Raw genomic sequence first — 24,831 nt, forward strand, 5'->3', positions numbered from 1 at the left:
TCAGGCATGGCTCATAAGCCTAACTGATGGAAACAATTTCATGAATGTCAAATTTAAAAATGTCATTTTAACCTCAAGAATGTGACTTGCTTCTCTACCGATCCTAGGCACAGTTTTTTACAACATGATATAGGACACACCACACTTTTATTTTCACACACACAATGAAACATACACACAGCTCACATAGTGACATCCTTGATTGCTGTAGTTATTTGCTAGGATGTGGAACAACAATGAGGAACTCCAGTTTTGTGCCTGCATAGCTATTGATAATTATGAGCTGTGCAATTGCAATTTCAAATAGTTAACTGGGAAAACAAAAAAATTCTTTTATACCATTAAGACTTCTACTCAAGCACCCAGCATTTCTGCAGTGTACATGCAGCATCTTATAGAAACCAAACTAAAATGAGCTCTTCTGCTGCATCTATGTTTCCTTATAGAGGTCCTAATAAAGCAGCCACAAGTCAATTACTCAGATTGGAGAGTAATGTAAACAATTCTTCTTCCTACAGTCTCCATTAAGTGCTTTACTATCAAACAATGCCAAAGCCAGAATATAAATGCGGCTAGAAAATATACATGTATACACACGCCGTATGCATTATTTCAGATGCATATAGCACTCTGAACTGCTAAACAGCTTTCTGCATGGGCTTCACAGGAACACAGACCCTGTTTTGGACTATTCCCTCCCTAGTTTTTTTCCATACACTCCATCTATTGTAACATCTTCAGTAGTGCTCCCTTTGTCTAGAACTTTTTCCCTCTCTGCTTCTGCCCTTCTGTGAATGGCAATGAAACAAAAGGAAAGAAAAATCAGGAGTAATTAACAAGGAGATGACTGCTCCATCTCCTCAGAAGTATCCTTTGCAGACTGAGTCTCTGGGCTCTTCCGTGCAACAGAAGATACCAGTGTCAGGGATAAACAGGAATGGACAAAACTGGGAAAAAAACCAAACAGATAAGCTAGAGGCTGCCTCAGTTATTTTTTATCCTCATTTTATTGGAAGAATATAACATCAGTGAAATTGAGGCAGTATGCAATTTAGGCTGGCATTATGTTTTTATGCTATAGCTGTTCAACTGGACTCTAGGTTTAAAACCATACTTCAGCTCCTCAAAATCTTTTACCATCAGTGTTTGGACAGTATCAAAAATGTAATATTGTGAGAAACGTCTGTTAATGGTCCGTTATTCAGTGCTATTGCCAAATTACCTGGAGAGATGATGTAAGTAGATAGACTGTTCAATATTAAGCAGCTACTGAGCCTAATCTCTTCCATCTAGTTGTACCTTGAGTAATACAAGAGCTAAAACAGATTGGAGAATTTCAAATGTATGCCCCAAGCATGCACACATATATTACAGCAGTAAAACCCAATAGTAAACCTGCTCCTTAGGCATTGTTAATAGGATTTGGATAATCACAGAAAAAGCCCTTGGTGCTGAAATTATATTCTTTTGGTTGACAACACGCTACCTAATGGGACTGTGTGAAGCTGAAAAGAAAACCACTGATTGACATGAATATTACAGTAGGAAAACACTTTAGTGAGGCCTCCCTGCAAGTTAATAATTTGTTTTACTTTATTCCCTCCTTGCTCATCCCAAGGAATATTTTCAAATTAAAATCACAGGCTTATACCTTCTAGCTGGAGTTAAGTGCTAAGGCAGCAGGTTTAAAAATGTTCATTGTGGGGATTAGAAGCCCCCCTACCAGAAGTGCCTGGTGCACACCTTACATGGGGCCATTCTGAGAATGCTTCTTCTCAGTTATTTTCCTCATCACAAAATCCATCAGTGACATTTCACGTGTCCTTTCCTGCTGGAAGATGTCCTATCCTGGCCTTTGGCCAATGAGATAAAATTATATATTCCATAAAATTACTGGATGTTGCATTTCTAGTTCCAGCCTCCATTAATACCATAGCTACTGCCTGCTGAGGAACAGTTAATTATTAATAGGGAAGTTAGAAAGAGAGATCTCTCAGAGGAGTAGCTGTCCCTTTTATGTCCCTTACGCTTTTCTCCCTGTCATCCCTGGACTTCCCCTTACATGAGGTTCACAAGGCAGATTCTTCTTTTTCCCTTTTTCCAGTTTCTGTCTTTTTCCAGTCAGCACACAGTCCAATGAAAGGATGAGAGAAAAGCAGGCACAAGCAAAATTCACTTTCAAGGGGGATTTTACCAGTGCCAGATTTCTATGCCATGTTATTTGTTACACACGACAAACTTTTATTTCCCTGCTTGCTTGGGTACATGGTACCAAAACTCCCTGCTGGCCACAGAAGGCAGATGCCTACTGCTGGTACATGGGCAAAGGAAAAAGGAGGTTGTGAGTCTCCTTGGTCATTTTCCTAACCAATCTTTGGCTGATGTATTTCTGTGCCCTCTCATAAAGACTGTCACGTGGTGGGGGTAGAGGTGGGGGGTTGATTTCTTATTTCTATGATTTGTAAAAAGATAAATGTTTATCTCAGTTTTGGCACTGAGAAGAAGAGCAGAGAGGGTTTTAAAGGCACTTTGCATGCAAGTACTCATGAAACAGCACTGTTATTCTCCCACAGCAGGTGGTAAGCAGCAGAAGCAGAGACATAACAACTTAGCAATGCAAAATGAGCTCCTGGCATCTGGTAATTGTACCTTTTTTTTTTGCTTTTAAACTCCTCACAACACTGAATTGCATGGGGTCAATCTGACCTGTTCTTGACAGTGTTTGCTGTGGCAGGAAGTCTTTCGACTTCCAATCAGAAGAACATTTTAGATTATTCAGGCATGGAGAGAAAGGAGCACAACAACAAACTGTTTATTTGTACCCCCATTTTGTGACCCTAAAGGTCTCAATTTCTCATTATTTGTACTGAAGTCAGGATGTTTTAAAAGCATTTATCTAAAAGATGTGATTTCATAATGTCACCTCCAAAACAAATTTATTTAGTTCCATTATATGTGACCTATCCTTCTGCCTTTCTTTTAAAATATAAAATATTATGGATAGGTAGAAGCATATGGTTCAGAGAAGCAACGAAACATGCCAAATGTTTGAATTTCAAAGGTGTCAGTTCCCTGGAGCAGGTATCTCGGTGTCATGACAACCAGGACCCTCTGTAATGAACACAGTGGTTCTGGATGGTTCAGATGCCACTTCCGAAGGGCAATGGAGCTGATGAAGGATCTGGAGCACAATTCCTCTGAGGGAGCTGGGAGTATTTAGCCAGGAGACTTTATTGTTCTCTAGAATTGCCTGAAAGAAGGTTGTAACAAGGTGGCAACTGTTCTCTTCTGACCAGAAATAAATGATAGGACAAGAGGAAATGGTTCCAGGGGAGTTTTATATTCCACAGTAGGAAAAATTTCTTTACTAGTAGGGTTGCCAAAATTGAAACAGATTTCCCAGGGAAGTGGTTGAGTTGCTATCCTTGGAGATATTTAAAAGACATGTAGCTGTGGAGTTTAGGGTCATGTTTTAGTGGTGGACCTGGCAGTGATGGGTTAATGGTTGGACTTGATGGTCTTAAAGGTCTTTTCTAGCCTCAATGATTGAATCTTTGTGTTTTCTGTACCTCTTTACAGTTTCCTCACACAGCATCTACAAGCTTGTGTTCCATAAGTGGTGCTTCTGTAGAGAGGATGGAGAGAGATGAGCACTTATTCAAAAACCAAGCATGCAGTCAATAGAAATGTGCATCCTTCCTGGCACTACAAGAAGTGACTACAGCCAAGCACCTGCAGAAACAAGCCACACATCCTCCACTGGGAATGCAAGAAATGACAATGTACTTCAGGTGCTCCTCTGACACCTCCACTGACACCAGGTCCCAGGTCAGAATAAGAGGCTGACCATCATCTCTTATGGTTAACCTCTGCATAACTTTGTGCCCAAACAGCTGGGAGAACCAACAAAGCAACTCTAGCTAATCCCTAGCAAGTGTGTCCTCTCTGTTATTGAAAATTTGGTATATGGAGCAATCTGGTCAAAATCGGGGTCTTCCTCAAGGTGAGTAATATGCATTCTTCTTTACATGATTTAAGTGTGCAAGTCCCATGCAGTAAGCCCTCAGATTGAGCCAAAAAAGTTTTACTGACAAATGCATGTAAAATAACTGCAGTTGCCCATAAAAAAAATTTGCCTGTCCATAAACTATCTTGTAGTTAAAAATACAAACAGTATTTAAAAAATGTGGGGGAAAAACATGTTTAGCTCTCTAATTGCAATTAAGTATAATCCATAAATACCAAGAGATTACTCATTCCAACTGGGTTATATGTTCCAATTGTTAGAAAAGAAAAAGCATTACTTTTCTGGCATGCATTAAATTTAATATGAGCTACCATGCTGGAAAGAATAATAGGAAAAACCTTTCCTTGGGTTATCAGAAGGTGAGAGCTAATATCGGCCAGTTAATCCCATTATGATTATTATATATGAGTCTAGGTTGGATTCATTCAGAGATTGCACAGATATTACTAAATAGGGCTTCAGGCAACTATACATTAATTTCTGTAAATTGTGATCAGGCCTCAGTGCAGTGGCCATCAGGTGATGGATTAACGAGCTGTCAGTAATAAATTCATTTATTTCTCCTTATCATTTAAAGAACAGGTGGTCTCTATCTCCACCAGTCTGAACACACAGCTCTGAAAATACTCATAGCTTTTTGCACAGAAATGGAAGGAGCAGCAGCAGATTTCATTTATCAGGAATAACATTCTATTCCTGACCTTTCATCTTCAGCACCTAGGTAGACTCACTCTGCTGGTGCTATTGACCCTGCACATTTTGTACAGACTGGGGTGCTATCATGATAGATATAATGAAATAGGATAGACTTGCTGTAAGTTGAAATTAAGCAAGGCCTTGAGAGAAAAATCTTCAAAGGACTAAAAATGTGTACATGCATGCATGTATTTGTTCAAAGAAAGCACGTAGTGATTGACTGGACTGTGTTCTGTAGATATGCACATATATTGGTTTTAGTGGAATTGTAAGGTATGCTAAGTCAGTGCAAAATTTGTCTTACCCTTCTCCAAAGCCAAGTCAGTCCTGGCTACCTCTGTCACATGAACAGCGTAAATTCAGATACAATTAATATATGTAATTAACTTGACTGATTTATTAAAAAGTAAAACTAAGAGTGCTGCAAACTTTTCATAGTTATTTAAAATGAGGGATAACCCTTAGTTTAGTCAGGTTATATTGTCAGTTTTTACCCTGCCTTTTCACTGTACTAGAGTCAACAAAATATTTGGCTTGAAAAAATGAAAAATGGTGAGAAAGATTTCCATTCTGACCTTTAACTAAGCAGCTCATCTGATTGAATCTCTGTATGCTGAAAAAAATGAAGACGAGCAAGCAGGAGAATTTTCTTTCAGTAAGCAGGGTCTCGATGGGGCTGCATTTCCTATCATCTCACTTGTTTACACAGCGTGTTTATAAAAATTACTGCAGCTCCCCATCTATTACTGCAGTATTTCAGTTAGAAGCTAAAAGGGTAACAGAGGATTCGCTTGGAGAGGATTAGTGATCATGAAACAAAGTGAAATATCCACCCGCTCTGTACCAGCAGGCAGCTTTTCTGCAGGTGAAGATAAAGAGGAGTAGCACAAGATTTGTTGAAAGAGTTTTTTAATGCTTCTTATCGTGTCTTACTATGATGGTAAGTGTTGTCAAAGACTGCTTTCATTAAGAAGTTGAATTACAGTCATTACAAAGAACAAGGTCGTGCTATTGTCAGCAAGACTACTGATGGCACAATACAATGCTGTGTGCAATGAAAATTTGAAAGACGGGATAGATCTGCCATTAAAGGTAGATTTTTCTTGTCTAGGCAAGGGTTTTCCCCTCTCTTTTTATAAGATGACAGTTTAATTGAAAACAAACAAACAAACAATGGACAAGGGGTAAAGGAATTCTTAAAGCAGCCCATACAAAAAGTTGTCCTGAACACATCTGTCATTATTTGAGGGGTAACTTAAAGATATGAATTAGAGGTGGATATCTCAAAAGAAAATGAAATTTTAAATAAAAGAGAGCAGACAAATCCTTTCTCAAGGAATGTGTAACATACATTTGTGAGCCCTAAACATGTTCTAAACCACCTCTCTTTTCATTCCCAAAGCACTACTGCTTTGAATGGTACTTGGCAAGAATTCAGAAATGCTATACTTGAGCAGTACAGCATTGAGAAGAAAGGTATACTATAGAACCATTTCATTAAAAGCAGGTCACATCAGGACCCATCAGAAAAGCAGTTTATCCTGAAATGACTAAGAATTGATTGGTATAATCTGGTTTGCCACCATCTTCTCCAAAACCTTACCAAACCAAACCAAACCTTAAAACTGTGCCTCCAAAAGTTATTGGGACAACTATCTTGCCCAGATAAGTGTGAAATCAGCTGATGTCCATTCCTAATTCTCAGGCAATGACACCACAGAGAATTCCATTTAAAATAGTTTTAATTGAAATAGTATCTTATTTTATACGTCCATATGAATGAACATATTCACACTTGACAGGAGCACTCTTTGCTGGGTTAAATAGTGGGCTGGATGGCCAGGCCCAGGGAGTGGTGGGTAGTGGTGCCAGCTCCCATCAGTGAACAGTCACGAGTGGGGCACCTCAGGCCTGGGTTTTGGGGCCAGTCCTGTTTAATATCTTTACTGATGACACAACTACCTCAAAGGAGTGTGCGGTAATGGTCTCTTCTCCCACACAACCAGCAACAGGACAAATGGACATAGTTTCAAGATGCACCAGGGAAAGTTCAGGTTGAACACCAGGAAGAATTTCTTCAGTGGAAGAGTTATTAAGCATTGGCATGGATTGTCCAGGGAGGTGGTGAAATCACCATCCCTGAAGGTGTTTAAGAAATGACAGGACACGGCATTTAGTGCCACGATCTCGCTGACCAGGTGATGATTGGTCAAAGACTGGCCTCGATGATCTTGGAGTTCTTTTCCAACCTTAATGATTCTGTGATTCTGTATCTTCACCTCACTCCTTTTAGGTATATAATTGAAATTATATTTGAAAAAGAAAAGGACAGCTACAGAGTTTAGAAAGTTACTTACAGTAGACAATAATCCATTTTGAGGTTTTTGGATTGCAGATGTACTTTCTTCCTAAAAATATGAAAATTAAGCTTCATAGGACAAATCACAAATCATAATTTTTTCCTCAATGAATCATAAAATAGATGTTTTTCTTCTGAAAAAATCTAAAATTAATATTTGAAATGACACTCAGACATAATTTTTTCTTTTTGCTTTTTTTCTCTCTTTTTCCTCATTATTCCATCAGGTTAATTCTCTCCATGTGAAATTTTAAAGAAGTTGATAGAAGAAATCAGTGAGATTATCCTGTCTCTATCTGACTTTTTATTGCAACCTACTGTGTATACTACTTTATGCATAAATATATATCTATGTTTTTTAAAAAGTTTTCCAGTCACTTTTTTTGTGGTTTTTTGGTTTTTTTTTGTTTTTTTTTTTGTTTTTTTTAACTTCCATGGGCAGGATTGACTTTTTCCCCTACTTCTAAAAGAAATACTTAATCCAAAAAATTATAACCATCTAGTGTTTTGTTTGCACTCTATTAAGGGTCTTACATAAATATTCAAGATATTCAAGAGAAAGAAAGGAGCAAAATGCCTGATATTCTACTTTACGTTACTGGAATTCCACACGAGACTGAAACAAACTCTGCTTGTTTCACGTACTTTTACAGACAACTCTTGGCGAGCCACGTGAATCCTGGAGGCTGGAACTTTTCTCATCTGCCCTCTTTGAATACACATTTTTTTCCTTATTGTATATCACCTACCTACGCAGCACTCTGCTCTTCAGCACAGCTTGCACTGCTAACAGCATGCCAGCCTGCTCTCATTTCAGTTCCAGCTTCACATCACTTCTCCAGGCCATCCCTAGCCTGCCTGCAGCAACCCCCTTCTCCCTTTGCCTCACGGGCTCTCCCTGTCTCTTTTCCATTACTGGTGCACTCATTGGAATCCCCTGACCAGCTGTTTTTTCCCAATGCTTCTACATGAAAGGGTAATGTGTGTAAAACGTTCTCAGTTTGCCAGCTCAGTAGTGTTATGCAAGTGAGAACTGTTATTCGTTGCTTATCAGATTAATGAATATTTTAGATAAATAAGACTTTCTCCAGGCATCCAGCTTCAGTGTGTGCAGGAATGCAAATTGCAAGGTGGAAAGGTAAAGACTTGGTACTTTGAGCAACCAAGCAGGTACCCAGGAGGGAAGTCAACTTCTTTGAGATGATGACCTTTACATCCCTCTGCTGACAGAGACCCACAAGTCACATAACAGAACAAAACACCTATATTTTAGACCTGTTCACATTAGTCAATATGCTGAAGTTTTCTCTTGGTTTTCTAGGGAATCAAATCCTACACAGGCACACTCTCTCTGTTTCTACCCACAAGCACGTAGCACCTTTGGAATTATGTCTTGATAGCAAATTTTCCCCTTTCACGTGCTACCAGCTATCAGTGAGGAATCAGACCAGCAGTATTGCAAAAAAGGGATAGCACAGTGGTTTAAAAATTATTGTAATATAACCCATTCTGCACTGTGAGTGCAGAAACAGAAGACACTCTGTACATGTCAGGCAAGTAACCTAGTGAAGTTTGCAGGAACTTCTGTCACATCTAAAAGCCCTTTGCATCAGCCCCGTGAGTCCTTCTACTGCAAGCCTCTCTCTGTTCTCCCATTTGCAACATGCTCTAGTCCAAAAGAGTAGCAAAGCTGAGATCTTAAAAGGATACAGAGAGATTTAGGGACATAATGTCCCTGAAGGTTAATGGCATTTTCCTAACCTACTCAAGCTACTTCTAAAAAAGCATGTTCAACAGCTCTGTTTTTTTTAAAATTGTCCTTGCTTTTGGTTCCCTTTTGGATTGTGACCCAAAAAGAACCAATTACCTATTCATAGAGTGGTTTTCAGAAAACTTATTCAGCCTATGCAAAATTTAGCCACAATTCATCATGGAATTTAAACACCATTATGAAAATAACAGGGAGCAATAGTCTATCACTAAAATTTAAAAACATTAGCTTTACCACATTTTGACTATAGACAATCTTCCAGAATTAGTTAATACTAGTACATTTTTGTTACATTCGTTTAGAAGTACCTGATCTTCTCTCTAGACACTTTTTCTCAGAAAGCAATAGACAATTTGTAATACTTACTGAATTTAAAAAGTTAATTGCTGTCTAACTGCAGTAGCTTATTATACAAGTACTGGGATTATGTCTGTCTGCCAATGGAATACACTAAAGCATTCCATTTAAGCAATTTAAATTAAAATATCATTTTATAAAGTTGTTTTGATTTTGATATTGAGATTTTAAATAATTTTGCTTTAATTTCAAGGGAGATGGATTCCTTTTGTATATTATCAAATTGTAATAATTTCTGAGTGATTAACATTTAATTTATGTCTACACTCTTAGCACAGTCTTTCCCTATAGCCACAGTAGGATTATACTTTCTAAAGAAGCTGTGTTCTGTGCAGTGCACTGTGGCGATGAAGCAGGAAAAAAGAATGGTGAAAAATTCTCTATCTGGAGCTCTACAAGCAGTCCCCTAGCAGAATGCCATTGTCACATTTCCTCATACAGCCCAAAAGACAGCTCTATAATGGCAAGAAGACTTTGTAATAGCGACACTTACAATTATTATTGTGCATTCTATAGTGTATTATAGTCACTTGCTAGCCAAAACAAGATGAATAGAGGCTCTAGACTGGCCTTTAGGCCAAGATTTTACAGTATCATTGTACTCTGCAGCACAGATGGGTGATCTTTTTTTGAGAAATCCAATGTTTGTTTCAGGATTCTCACATCCATTTTGAGAAATTATGAGACAATAAACACTCCACAAAAGTTTATTTTTATTTATTCATGAGTGGAAGTGCACATTTCTTTTCCATTTTAGTGGCTGCTATAACTTTTTTGAAAATGAATATATGAAAAATAGCCAAATTATCAGGGAAGTGAATACTCTACATTGACTTTGGTGAATGGCTCTAGCCACATTTGATGAGGCAGGAAAAATAAATGTCAGGAGCAGAAAGACAAAGCATTCTGACTGTTTTAAAATTAATCTTTCTAATTTTTCAGCTAAGTTCACCAGGGGATAGATTCTCTAGTCTTTAAGCAGCAGGTGAATTGCCTGGAATAGTCCAGTTCAAACAACTTGGATTTCTTAAAGAAGAATGTGTGACAATATATGCATCTGAATACACTTTCAAAGTGAAATGACTGCTTTAAATTGCCTTAGCTGTTACCAAACTGGTGAAGAAACAGTATGGACTAAGAATTCAGCTTTTGATTTACACTGAATTTCACCTAGACAAATATTTCATAATTTACACATTAAGAGTTTTGGTCAGTACCACTTTAAACTGGAGTGTGCTAAATAATTGCACAAGGCCCCCGTATCTTTTCTGAAGGAAATGCCGTTAGCAGCAATCTGATTGAGCTCATCGGAAACAAGTACCAAGCAGGAATTTACATCCTGTCTTTGTCTCAGGACCTCATCTTGAGTTTACAGATTTGTTTTCCTGCTAAGGTTTATAAAGGAATGGTTAAATGGATGGTTAGTCAATGCACACTGTGTATAATTTCTTCCTACTGTCAGCTCTTTGCTTTGGAAAGCTGATATGAAAGACTCCTACTAGCTTTTTTGAGTGTTCTGTTAATACACTGTAAACCAAAATGCACACACAAAATAGAAAAAGGAAAAGAAATTCTGTAAGGTAAGAGCATCAGTACAGGAGCTGAATGCATGTAGAAAGTGACAGTCATTGTAAGATACAGTAAAAGCATAAGAAGACAATCCAAAGGACAATTTTTTAAAAACTGCATGTACAAGTTAAAACAGTGTATTGGGTTTGCAGATAATATTTTTTTAAAAAAGAGTTGTAGAAAACTACAATGGGACAGCTTTTTTTTTTAAGAAAGAAATTATGTCATCTATAAACAAGATATAGAAGAGGTAGCTTTAATGATATTATTTGAGAATAAAGTTTAAAATATTTAACTCAGAATACCAAGGAATATCCTGGTAAACTCACCAAGAATAATAGGAGATTGTCTTGCTTTGAAATTAGATACTCTATCTAAGATGCTCTCAAGTGCACAAAGTGAAGATAAGTGTTACTTACATAATTTTAAATATATTTTCTCTCCTAGGGAAAGGACGGGGAGTGTAGGCAGTCATGGGCCCTCTCCCAGTCAAGACAAGAAACACTCCAGGAACAGGAGCCAAAGCTTGATCCTCTATTGAAGGTGGCCCATCAGTCATCTCAATAGCAAGTTCTTTGTTCAATTGTGCCACTAGCTGATGGACCTCTGTAACTCTGATCCCAGTGGAGGCACGGTACTTCTGCTCAGGGCACAAACAAGGCTAAAGAAGAGTTGAGAACTCATCCTGCCCCTTAACTGTACATGGATAACATCATGTATTGGGTGTTAGTTGGAGGGGTCAGTTATTTATTGCAGATTATTTTGGTCATTATTTCTATATTAAAAGCGTAGCAGAATGCTGTAGATTTTTATTTCTTCTAGTGTATAGGACATATCAGATAATTTCACCCAGTTTTTAATATAACATTTTAGATTGAGAATGACTGAAACTGGAAACTTGCATCTGAATCTTTTTGAAACTTGCAGAGGATGGAGTCTTGATTTTTATCCTTGGGTAAATGCCTGTTTTTTTGCAGTTCTACATTTGTCAAGCATTCTAGTTCTTCATCAGATCTACAGTTACACCCTAGTCCCTTCTCTGTTATAAGCTTAGCTTCTTCAGAAGTTCCTTTATCAAAATTTAAGTAAAAAAGTCGTTCAGAAAATTGTAATTCCTTCAGAAAATTGTGTAATTTATGTCAATGAAGAAGGAAAGAACTGCAAAAACAGTCAGTCTACTTCCCTTAGTCGAGGCTGCAGAACTTGAGATGAAAAAATAGTGGAAAAGTAGAAGAAATATTTTTAAGGTTAACAGGAACCTTTAAGCAGCATAAATTCTCTTTCACCAGCCTAAAACTTCAATTTGCACCTCAAAAGGCAAATCTACAGGTTTAGATTTTTCAATCTTCTCTACCTTCAAAAAAATTCAAATACTTTAAGCCTGTCTGGTGATCCTAACAAGCTAACAATGTCAAGCAAATTTTTACTGGCTTTGCAACATTTTCCAATAAGGTTCCAATTAATGAAATGCTTGTGCATTGAAAACAAAAGGTTAGTTTAACCAATTTCAGTGAACAAGCCTCACCTGAGCTTTTCGAGTTTGTCTAAATGTAGACACTTCAATCAGTGTCAACAGAGAGAAGGAGAATGAAGATAATGACTGCATTAAAAAAAATTTAAAAGTGTACAAAAAATCCAGAGAGACTTTAAGCATGCACAGAGATGCTAAATTTATTGAAGATGCTGGTGGGCATTTGGCAGCTCTGAGAATTTGCATCTAACAGAAAATCTACCTGTTCTAATGTTGCATTTAACCACATGACATATTGTCATATTCTGTGCTTCTGTGTTTCACAGCTTTACTGTCCCTTTTACAGTGAGGATTTTATTCCTGTTCTGTGTCTTCTGGGTGACTCCATATTCAAAATGACAGAAAACCCTACAGAGTATTTAATCTCTTATATAGCATTTGCTGTATCTATGGAAATCACATGCCTCAAATATCTAAATACATAACAAAAAAACAATTTCACTGAATTCAATACCTCATCCCTTCTCTTCTTGTACATTAACAGATGAATTACTGTAGAGCTCCTTACAAGGCTGAAAAATTTTCACTTTGCAATCTACAAGGCTTTTATGCACAACAGGATTTAGTGTTTCACATGACAAGCTTCTGCCTTGATTTCCAGCTGCTTTATAGGGCTTGAATTACTCAACAGATAGGACATCTGAAGGAGGTCACTCTTATTAATCACTTCAGGGACCACGTAAAGGCATCTGAAGAGCTTGCTGTTGGGTGGAGTCTCATGAAAGAGCTGTAAGTCCAGAGTGAATCATAGAACCACAGACAATTTAGTCCATACAAGATATTAAACAGAAAAAGTTCCACAAATTACTCCAGTAAGAACAACAGAAAATCCTACAGCACCAATCTCTGCAGGGCTTTTTGAGAGGTTGCTATTATCTTACCAGCCATTCTCGAACAATGATGTTCATGTCATAGCTGTGAATTAATCTTATCACTTACTACTTTCATTTTGGCCATTTATTTTCTTATTAACAAAGTCAGTGTGCTATCCCTTACTTTTTTATAAATACAGAGATAAAAGGCCTTACGGATTTGGGTCAAAATTAATGCTTTCCTATCTTTGCCTTTGCCTGAAGGACTTATACTTCAAATATTTCTCTTACAATCCCAACCCCAAAAATTTTTGAATATATCTTTTTTTTTCCCCTCTAGTTACACATGCTACTTACAAAGAAAACCTAGTAGCAAATAATTTAGATAAGAGCTAAAAATCCATAGAAGGATGAAAAGCCATCTTGCTCTTGTGTACTTTTTTTCTCCTTAAAACACTGCTATTCCATAGGAGCATGAAAGAGGAGCTTTGGGAAATGAAGCCCTTCCTATAATCACAGAAGAGGATCAGAATGGGTTATCAGTGTCACCAACATGTCCTGCCCTCTCTTCTTTCTGCGACTGTGACTTCTTAACCCACTGCCAGCTAGGTTAGTCAAAGTAGCAAGAATTAACAAGTAGCAAGAACACACCTATCTGTCTCTTAGAAATGAGGATGACATGCAAACATGCCTGTTTCAGATAGACCAAAAAATGGCTATCAAATTATCATCACCTTCAGCCCCTGCAGACTGGGATCGAGAGCACAGAGAGGTCTCCTGTTGCTGTATAACAGTGCTACAAAAAGCAGCAAAGAAGATGAGGTCATAATTAACTGCATTATGCGAAAGGAGTGAGGAAAGAAGAGGGAGAAGGAGAAGAAATGAAGAAATCTGTCTGTCAGTTGAAGGTGCCCAATGCCAGCAGATCCTGGGATCTACTTGGAGGTAGATGCACACATGCAGCCTCTGGAACGAGGGCAGATCAGAGAGCTTGTCCTGTGTCTGGCTTACTGCCCAGGGAGCCTGTGAGACTTTCTGTCTGAGCATCTGCTTAACGTGACCTCCAGGATATGCCCTAGATGCTGAAGCTGTAATTGGAGTAAGGGCTAATAACCGTGGTGGTGACCCTAAGCTGGCACACAAGTGTGACCAGGCTGTGCCGAGAGCCTGTTCCTTGAAACGGGATCAAGATCAGCCTCCAGGGCAGTGAAGAAAAACACAGGTGCAAAAAAAAAAAAAAAAGAAAAGAAAACAACTTTGGGTCTCTAGGTGAGGTGGCCACGCAGGCTTGTGCTGCCCTCCCTTCCTCCAGCTGTGCCACCTGCATCGGCACTGCCCAGCTTTGCCCTGCTTCCCCAAGGTGGGGACGGGGTGGGGGGCAGCTGAAATTATATCAAGTTTTCCAATTTTCAAAACAATGCTGTAACAATGAGCTGTTGCTGCACCTGCTTCCTCAGCGCAGAGCGAGCGGCCGCAGCTCACCTCCCGCCACAAAGGGGGGCCTGGTCTGCGATGATTAACTCCAGGAGAACACAATAGTCAACATCTGAGCTGCCTGTGTGCCAAGGAGCATGTTTGCCTTGTTTATCTTGCACAGTAAGTTTTTAGCATGGCTTTTTTTACAAAGGCCGTGCCTACTCCAGATTCCCAGACGGTGAGTCAGCCGTGGTCCCGGCTGAACCTGTGGACCCACGTGGAAACTTCACCCCGTGAGGGGTCAGGCAGGCTTGCTACCGGAGCACGGCCAGGTTTTAAAAAACAAACCTGTTTCCTTACCACGGCGCTTCAGCCTCGGCCAGCATGTAAACAACTTGTGGAGGGCTGGGTCTCTGCACTAACTGTGCTCCTCTTGCTCTCTGCTTATCTTTTCAGCCTCAGGGCTGCACCGGCAGTGTGTCTGCTTTCCACCACTGCTTGGCATTTATCCTTGTGGTATAGAGGCATTATTACCCTATTTCATTTTTTAATCAAGTTGAGTAATCTATGTCCATTTTAATTCCTAAGCCTTCCGAGCTCTCAGTCTGACGTAGAAGGTGCCGATGTGCAGCAAAACCCTACAGCAAGAACAGGCCTCCGAGGTCATCAGCAGACAGTCGGAAATTAAGCAGCCCTGGGGCTAAGGAAATTCAGAGGCAGTAGAAAGTTTTAGCTAAGCAAGAAAAAAGTCCAACATGTAAAGGGTGTATTACAAGGACATTTACATCCCACAGCATCCTAAGAAGTGGATTGTTAGAAATGAAGAATATCTAGGTGGTGTTTTGCACAGCCTTCCCACTTTTTTAGCACATGACAGTAAAATATGCAATTCCCTCTTGTCAAAACAATGTGGAAAATGTTCTTTAAGAGTATCGCATTGTGCTATGAAATGGCGAAGAGTTGTCATGAAAATTGAACTTATTATCACTGCTAAAATGACCTCAAAATGCCATTTACATCTTACAAGTAACCTTTGTAAGCTGCAAGGCAAATTAGAAAATGAGATTGTTTGTTCTTCTGCATATGCTGTAGTCTATCCTTCAGCCTGGCTAAGTGTTATCCTTATAGCAGTGCTGTGTTATGAATCTAACAGCGTGCAACATTGAGTAAGCCAAACTTTGGTATCAGTGCCATCTCTGTGTCTGTGATGGTGCTGTAGTGCCACCCCATGAAATCCAGCCCAGGTCTGTTCAGTGCTACTTGGTCTCAGTGTTCTTCTACCTTTATTCTCTGTTTGTCTTTTCAGAGCTTGCCCTGTGTTATGAGTTGGGTTGAGGAAAGTGGTGATGTGGTGGGGATAGGTCCATGGGAAGATGAAGGGCTAGCGTGCCTGGGAGAAGGGTGATGTAAAGGAATCAACCTCCTTGGGGCATCCATGCATTTCATAGTCCCACCATACATATTTTCTGACCCACCTTCTCCTACCACCTCCTCCCCTAGCCAAATGCTAGCCAAATGCTGTGCTGGTCTCCCTGCCAGGATGTCTTACTTTATGGATCTGGCCCTCATTTGAATTTTATGGAAGTCAAAGTTGCAGGAGAAATGTTCCTACCATAACTCCTATGGACCTTGAACTGTGCATGGTTTAGAGGGAAGCTGTGGAGACCAACCTTGTGTAGCATTTAAATTACTGTTTGTTGATTTACCCTCCTTCTAATTCCACATCAGTTTTATAACTTCTATTTATTAAAGAACTAAATACAATGAGAGTTTTGTCTGAGCTCAGTGAATTTTTTGGGTTTCTTTCCACCATCTCCTCTCACAGGCAAAGTTAGTCTGGACCTTGGTGAAAGGTGGGAGCTGCAGGCTGGGAATGCCAGAGATTTTCCACACAATGCCCACAAAGTTCTGAGACTGATTATGTCGTAGCTCATTTTTAAATAATGTCAAAATGGAAAAAATCAAGCCCGCAGTCCACACACTGACCCCTTCTTTGCAAACAGAGGATCTTTATGAGGAAGCCAGCATTAATGGCACAGTATCACAAGTGTCCAGCAACTTGTGTGATGGACATACAGATCACCCAAGGTTTCCCGGTAGAAAATCATGATTTCCGTCTCCAAGGCTCATTCACCCCAGAAGTTTTTCATTTTATAAATGAGCATATGGTTTAATTTGAAGTCATGGTATGGAGCCTAGTTTGTTGAATGGCTGTTTTTAGAAAGCATTGGTAACATATGTGGGATAGTGGAGTTCTCTTTTGGTTAGAGGTTTTATGGAGGATTATATTTTTCCTTGACAAGTACAGCAACACAAGCTGGATGGATTAGAGCACCTCAGACATGTCATCGTTTATATTGTCATGGACTGTCACAATGATTGGTGTTGAGAAAGGATGTGATGAAATGTTTATGTGGAAAGCTAATCATTGTTTTGTATTTTTTATTGACACTTTGCATGGTATATGCTCTGCTGTTTTTGTGGGGATGGGAGAGTGGGTTATTTTGCTTTTAACTGTCTAACTCTTACAGTTGGTCTGATTCTGCTCTTGCTGCAAACTTTGGGCATTTTACCACGCTGGTGAGCAGGCCTGGAGCCAATATGTCTATGAATGCAATAACAGAAGCTCCAAGTCTACAATGAGCTCTGAGCAGGAGGAATTCCATCTCCATATATGAGATCTTGCTCTTCTGCAAAACATGTCAGCATTAAGCCAGATTTTATGCAGAGCAACTATGTAAGAGCAAAGCTTCTTTAATTTTGAGGTACTGCTTTAATACTGCTATGTCAGCTGCAGTTTTCTAGTCTGGGAAGCACATCTGGGCTCTTGGTAGAGTTTGCATCACTAAACTGTGCATTTAACCACTAGCTCCATCACTTTTCCTTGGAGAAAACAATTTTCTACATTCTTCAGTGTGAATTCAAGGGTTAAGGATCAGCAGACCACTGGGCCTATACTAAATTTGAAGAAAATATAAAGGACATATATTTTATTTATAGAAAAAAGTGTGACTGCATTTTTGTTCCCCCATGTCAATCTGATTCGAAATCTGATGTGCCCTGCATTAAAGAAAGGCGAGGGAGTGTTTTAAAAACAACTAGAGTAATGACACTCACCCCAGAGATCTGTCATCCAAGATATGGTACCACACAAAAAACTCAAACTGTTTTCCCAGTGTTGGCCCTTCACCCATCTCACCTGGTTAATCATGCCAGCAAGTCCACTGATCAGAGGATGCCAGAGCAGACTCTTAGGCTTGGGAGGGTGAATTTCCTTTACAGCATTTGGCTGGAGAGATGGTGCTGGCTCTGATGACTTTTTTTTCACAGAAGGCTGTTAAGGCAGTCCCTGGGGTATGAGAAAACAGGAGGTGAAACCCAGCACAAAAGAACAATAACAACAGCACACAGCTTCTGCCTCCTTTCACAGGGAAGCTGGGGGCAGGGTAGGGGGGAGGAAAGGGAAGGAAAAAGTGCTTGACTTTCACATAACTTCCACCTCCTGGCTTTCCCTCAGCAGTTCCCCAGGCAGTGGAGAAAGCTGAATTTAAAATGGAGGTGAAGAGATGCCCTGGAGCATATTTAAGCCTTCTTACTTGCTCTTGTGAAGATCTATACTTTGTAACATGTAAGAAGAAGTGGACGTATTATTGGCCTCTCTCTTCCCATATCTCATCCAACATTAAGGGGACACAGCTTCAGATACATGTCATTTTATACCTAGGAAAGAAATAAGGGTTGAAATTTTGCCTTCATCAAGCGCAGAGAGGTCAGACAAGCCTGTGAGTTAATGTCCAGGATTAGTGGAAACATTACCTAAAATAATGGTTTTGTAAAACCCACTTATTAAAGGATAGATGCCTGCAACTGAGACATTGTCGAAGATTAGACTCCAACACTGATGCATCCTGCTGTGAGGAAGCAGCAGGACAATAACCAGGAGAGTAAGCTGGCAGTGAGGACAAGCCATGTCACCATAATATTCCTGTAAGTTAGCTTGTCCAGCTATCCTGAAGCTTTAGACAAAGCAACCTTCTTTGATAAAACAAAAAAGTTAACTTGATGTATATTTCAAATTATGCAGTATTTCTTCATAACATCTTCTTAATATAAAGTAAGCATTTTTTCGTAGGTATGGTTTCTCACTAGCTTTCTTGCCATAGGCTAGTTCTCTATGCCCACTTTGTTTTGATATGTCTCCATGGGTATAATTTTTCACATTTGGGGTTTGGATTACCAAATGTATGTGTAGCCTGGACTAAAATTCAGCATTGAAACAGGAAAAAAAATGTTCCAATTGCATTTTCTCCTCTGCCCTACCTCTTCGATTGCACTGCTCAGACAGTGAGAACTTTGGCAGCGAGTTATTCACTTCTTGCTGTACCTTTGCTTCCAGGGAGATGAACCTCGTGCAGACCTCACGTGCTCTGATCCCCAAAATAATATTTATTTACAAATAAATTTTGCACCATTTATAATTTCTCTGTCGTGTTCAGTCCTAGTTTAGCTGATAAAAGGGATTTACAAGCATGACACAATGAAGGAAACACAGCTGTGCACCCAGATTTTCCTTTGTGCATCACTCTGAGGATGAGTAACACTTGCAAGCATAGTGCCAAATACGAAAGGCTACCTGAAGAGTGTGCAATTATGTTATGCTGTAGATAAGGCAGAGTTTTGTAATTAAATTTTTATGGCATAATATAAAACAAATAAGGAATTTTTAAGATACAGCATTTTATTTAGTTACCATGTTACCCACCAGAAGCTCCTAATCAAATAGCAGCATGCTGGAGCTCCCAAAAGAAGAGTAATGCTGTGTGTCTCCAAGCATATGTCTCTGTGCTCACTGGATTAAATTTGGCAATTACAAAGAAATGCATTGGCTTCTGAGATGGCTCTGATACTGGAGAGATTTGCACAGCATTTAGGAAAATCTTGAGGAGTTGTAAATCATTCTCTAACACATGTTCATGAGTCCATGGATAAGAGTGTTGTTTGGTTTGAGTATCTAAGACTTGAAAGCCAGAAACAATTGCCATGTTTCTTGATGAGGTTGGAGTCTCAAAAGAGATTAAATTTCCAGCGTGCTCTTCTGCCAAAGCACTTTACTAAGTATGAAGCAAGGATAAACTCCTCAGTGATATGGCTCTGAGTTGTCCAGAAGAGAAAGTATTTAGGTGGCCATGGGAACACCTGGTGCTCAGAACCTTCTGTAAGTGTGGATTTATGCAGGAACTGCTTTTTCTTTTTAATGAATGCAACAATCAGCAAAGACAGGAACTGAATATCCAGCTCATTCAGAGTAACATCTCATTTGTCTATTATGTTACAGATATCTCCCACATTTATGATTCAATTTAGGAGATAATTTCAATGAAATTGAACGTTGTGACTGGATAATAGACAGCTGCTAAAAGATAAATGCTGAAGAGAAGAGTTGTATTTTCAGAGGAAAAAATGTTTCTAAATTATGAAAATTCGATTCCTTTACAGGTATTACTATTAGACCATCTGAGATAATATTATTTGTGTGAGGTGATAAATTATTTTCTTTAATCCATAATAAGTGAATAGAAGATACTTGCTTTTATAATTTATTGTGTTTGATTAAAACCCTACATTCTGTTAGCCAAAATATGATCCAAGTTGCTGAAGACTTAGTCTGCATTTCAGTTCTCCAGACAGTATAATTGCCCTGCTTCCTTTTCTTTTTTAATTAATTATACAACAGTCATACAGACCAATATCTTGAACTATCTGAACCAGGAAATCAGAAATGTTCAGTTCAGGATCTGGACAGGACTTTTGATGGCTAACACTGCATTTATATGGTATACTTGCTGCAAAGATTCTATTAAAGGAAAAGTAAGTTTAAACACCAGGAAGTGGGGTTTCAAATTTCCAACACTTAAAACAATAAAAAAATTAAATAGATCCGGAAATTTTAATTCAGACCCTTTCTGCACCATAAGTCTCTGGTTTGTTTTGTATTATAACAACTTGACCTCACATTGTCATTTGCCATCTTTTCTCCTTTCCCTTTCTCCCCCTCTCTTATTTGTCTTCCCTTCTTCTCTTTTGCTTTTTCCCCTGGACTAATTTATCATTCCATCTTTGCTTCCTTTCTTTCTTCCTCTTCCTTTAGTGTTTGCTGCAGCAGGCACGAGGAGTCTCTGGGGTCTCAGTTCTCATGTCTAAGCCCTGTGGCAGCCGAACAACAAAATGACAGATCCACATTAGCTTCTGCCTCCCTCTCTCGTAGGTACCCAGTCAATTTGTTGCTATATTAAAAAAAACCAACCCAAAAACAAAAACAAAAACAGAAAGAAAAAAATAAAAAAGGAAAATATAGACATCAGTTAAGAATTTTAAAAGAAGGTAAGATGCTTAGTGGTTTATGTGGGTGAATCTGACAGTGAGATTTTATCAAACCTTAGGGAACCAATGATTTATTATTTATTATATGAAGCAGGCCAAAGGCAAATGAAACCACAGCCACTGTATATGAATAGAAGAATCTGTATTTACAGATGCATATGCACGTGTAAACGTATTAGCTAACAGCACACACAATATTAGAGCTGACCTGCAGCACAGGCTTCTGGAGTGACTGCTTTCCTAGACGCACTTACAGGATGTTTTATCTTATCCTCACAGGCACTGCTTGGTTTGTGACAGGTAACTGGTTGTCAGTGGGCATTATCTACTGTGAAAGCAATCTTAAAAGCATTGGAAACAAATTTTGAGCTGCCTTAACCCACCAGGAGTTGATCATACATTGGAAGAATATCTTGGATTAATGCTTGTTAAGTCACATACAAATAGGACACACTGACAGCAGGGGAGGTGGTTATTCTCACACTGCTGAAGTTTAGTTTGTAGAACTGATAGAAAGCATGTATGGCAGCATCTCACAGTCTTGGAATGATTTGGGTTAGAAGGTTAGAAGATGATCTGGAGATCATCTTGTCCAAACCCCTGTTATGAGAGCTTCACCTAGAGCAGGTTGCACAGGTGATGCACCAGGAGGCCATGACCACCAGTTGCAGGCAAAGGTGGAATGATACTCTCCATGACAGCACTAAAGGCAGGGCTCCCTGGTAGACCCCAGGCTTATTTGTCTCAAACCCAGTGCAGATGGTCATTCTGTTTCCTTAACAGCTGCAGTGGGCACAGGGCCATAACAAACAGCCCACTGCCATGATGAAGCAGCTAATGGGCTGTGCCACACCTCAGAGAAATGAGTTTCCAGTGAAGGCATTGCTATTTCCAAGAGCTGTCCAATGCAACAAAGTCTCTTCGAAGTAATAGTTGCTTCTTAAGAAATGGCATAGGACCACACCCGTAAATTAGCAGCTCTCTAGCAACCATACATCAGTGGCTTTTTCATTGGGCAAAGTCATGACTACCATGAGCTAGCAAAACTGAACTTGGCAGCTGCTAGTCAGATTTCTGGCCCACTTTCAAGTATCACTCAAGGTGGCATGGTCTGGAAGATGATGTGGTTCTCCTTGCCCATCAGTTTTCATCCTGTTTTTTTTTAAAACATTCTTTCACAGTCTCTCTGGTAACATCTTGGTTTAGAGGGCTTATATTGTGGGTGTTGATGCCAGCACTTTGCAGATATTGAAGGAATGCTGTGACTTCTAAACAGCCCTTACTGGGATAGCCACTGAAGTGGATTAAAGTGTAGTTAACATCCCAAAGCCATCCAGTCTTGCATGCCACATAGATACACCCAGATGTCCTGGAGATGCCCTAGGAATCTGAAGCACCAACAAGAGGAATCACTCCAGGTTTGAGACTCTACAACTGGGACAGAATTTGAAAGGGTCCTAAGAGCAAGGAGAAACTTGGAACTCATAAATGTAACAGACAGAACTGAGCACAATTGCCTGCACTTTCAAAGTAGAAAACCACATTTTTTTAGTATGTTGGGGTCAGCTATGAAATAGTTGTGCATGGAGTTACATTGACATGAAAGAAGAGGAAGTATTGCCTACATTAAACACTTCACAGAATCACACAACATTCTGAGTTGGAAGGATGCCACAAGAATCATCAAAATTCCAACTCCTGGCCCTGCAACAGCCCCAAGAATGACACCTTGTACCTGAGAGTGTTCTCCAAGTGCTTCTTCAAAACTTCACTTCAAAGCAGCTACTAAAATATCTATAGGCGTGCCATATTAATGGTTTTCACCATAATTAGTAAGAGTATCCTGTAACAGTACGAGTAAGCTATAACAGCACCTGTTGCTTTCAAATTCTCCACATAGTATGAGATTTTCTTGATATGGACTTGACTTCATGTTGAACACTATTATACCTAGAAGACCACATAGATATTTGGATGCCTTCTCAGCCAGTCAGTCAAACAGGAGCAGTCTGTGCCTGATAGCAGTCATACACTCAATGAAAGGAAAAAAACAAAGACTGCCAGCTGTTTACTTCTTTTCATTTGTGTTAGGTTTACCTGGCCTTCTTGGGATGATTAGTATTTGTTCCTTGGGAATATTTCAATTAAAAATCAGACTGCAGAACAAATTATTTGCTACCAAATACAAAGCAGTTTTTTCTGAGTAATAGTAATAATAATAATAATAATAAATATACAGTATTATGAATGTTGTATGACAGCTTGAAAAAGTACACTTGAGTGTTCCTCAGTATCATCAAGGCTTATGGGCAGACTTATGAAAAACCTTCAGTAAAAAAATCTTAATACATAAACAAGTAAACCAGTGGAAGGATATATGCAGCTTGTGGTTTTCATAATTTTTGCATAAGGAGTCAGCTCTAATACAAATATTTCATTTGCAGCTGCATCCAGTGGGTCCCACATGCTGTGCACACAGCACAAAGGTAAATCCATAATTTAAAAAATCTTCCGTATTTCCTCCATGATTTGGGATTACTTGGGATTTGTTTTCTCAACTTGTTTACATTCTTTGACAAACTTTAATGGCTGTATAATTTCATATGAGTATAATAAGATGCCTATGCATCTACGAAAATAGTCTGATTCTTGTGAAAAGAAAAATAATGTGTAATTTACTAAGGAACACCAGAGGGAAGTGGCAATCTCAGTCAGAGTTTGCAAATTATTAATAAAAAAATTGTCTTTGGAAATTGCAAACACCTTTGTCAGTAAAGGGGCTTAATGTTTTTGTTTCTTCTTCAATGCAGTGAAAGCAAATGATTTCTATGGGGAATATTCTTAATTCAGTGCTGCATATTCTATTACCTAAACCAATAGTGGTTTTTAATGCAATGCAGTCAAGACATTCATAGGAACTAAATTTTTTCATAAAGTTTTCTGCAAAGAAACAAAATGATGAAAAATGAATAATTCATATGTTTCACAGGGAAAGGGACACATTTCATTTACTTGTAAAAGTAAAAAAGAACGTATGTTGTAAAGTAGCCTGTGTAATATTGGATCAAATTCAGAGTTAATATAAAATGGTGTGAATTAGAGACCTAAGGTTCAGGAAAGAAAACCACTGAAACTGACAGAAAACACAACTTTGAGGTCTGCTATAGATAAAGGAGAAGACTGGAGGATGTGGTTTAGAAGGTTTTGTTGAAATATTTTCTGCCAATCAGAACAGTGAGTTCTCTTGTAGAACTGTATAAACTGATATTAGTCCTTATCCACTTCAATCCATCAAAATGGTTCTATAATTACAAATTTTTTAAGGAGATATTGTATTTCATTACCTACAGAATTGGATTTTTTCAGTTCTTTTATATTGTAGATTTAAATACTGAGTTTACAAATGATCCTTAATATTTTATTGGGTTAAGTGCTCAGTGAATAATAGGATAAATGAAGATGGAAAGGAACTCCCAATATCAGCCAGTCCAGCCCCCAGCTCCATGCAGGGCTATCTTTAAAGTAGGTTGCTCAGGACTTTTCTCAGCTGAATGTTGAAATTATCATAGGATGGAGATTCCACAACCTCTAAGACAAAACCATGATGACATCATAATAGTATTCCAAGACACATTTCTTTTTTTAATATATAGGTTTTGTAGATGAATTCTAACTTTAAATCTTGTTTACAATGCTACCTAGAGCTGTACTAGTCCTGAATTTCTTGCTCTTATGCCTGTAGGTTGAATGTATTCCAGGTATTTTCTGTGTTTTAATGATGTGTATGTGAAAGACATATCAACAGCCAAAAAATGTAATCCAGCTAGGAAGCCTTTGTGTACACCAATATAATGCTGAATTCATTTCTGTAATGCTGAATAAATTTGTTATTGCTTGAAAGTGTTTGTAATT

The 24,831-nt window shown here is 38.8% G+C and overlaps 1 long non-coding RNA gene across 3 annotated transcripts in view; it reads left to right on the forward strand.

The window, feature by feature from the left end:
- LOC148225267 (uncharacterized) overlaps positions 1–24,831 on the forward strand; it is a 61,142-nt gene that overhangs the window by 27,459 nt on the left and 8,852 nt on the right. Inside the window, exons 3-5 of one of the 3 annotated variants that reach the window (XR_015805054.1) lie at positions 3,580–4,003; positions 11,227–20,799; positions 23,364–23,405. This is a non-coding gene — a long non-coding RNA (uncharacterized LOC148225267). Of the gene's footprint in view, positions 1–2,573; positions 2,640–3,579; positions 4,004–11,226; positions 24,820–24,831 lie in introns of those variants that run through there. The other 2 variants (XR_015805053.1, XR_015805052.1) reach the window with 2 other exon arrangements.

This window comes from Sturnus vulgaris, chromosome 1 (genome assembly GCF_052056855.1).
Source record: "Sturnus vulgaris isolate bStuVul1 chromosome 1, bStuVul1.hap1, whole genome shotgun sequence".
Classification (NCBI taxonomy): Eukaryota; Metazoa; Chordata; class Aves; order Passeriformes; family Sturnidae; genus Sturnus; species Sturnus vulgaris.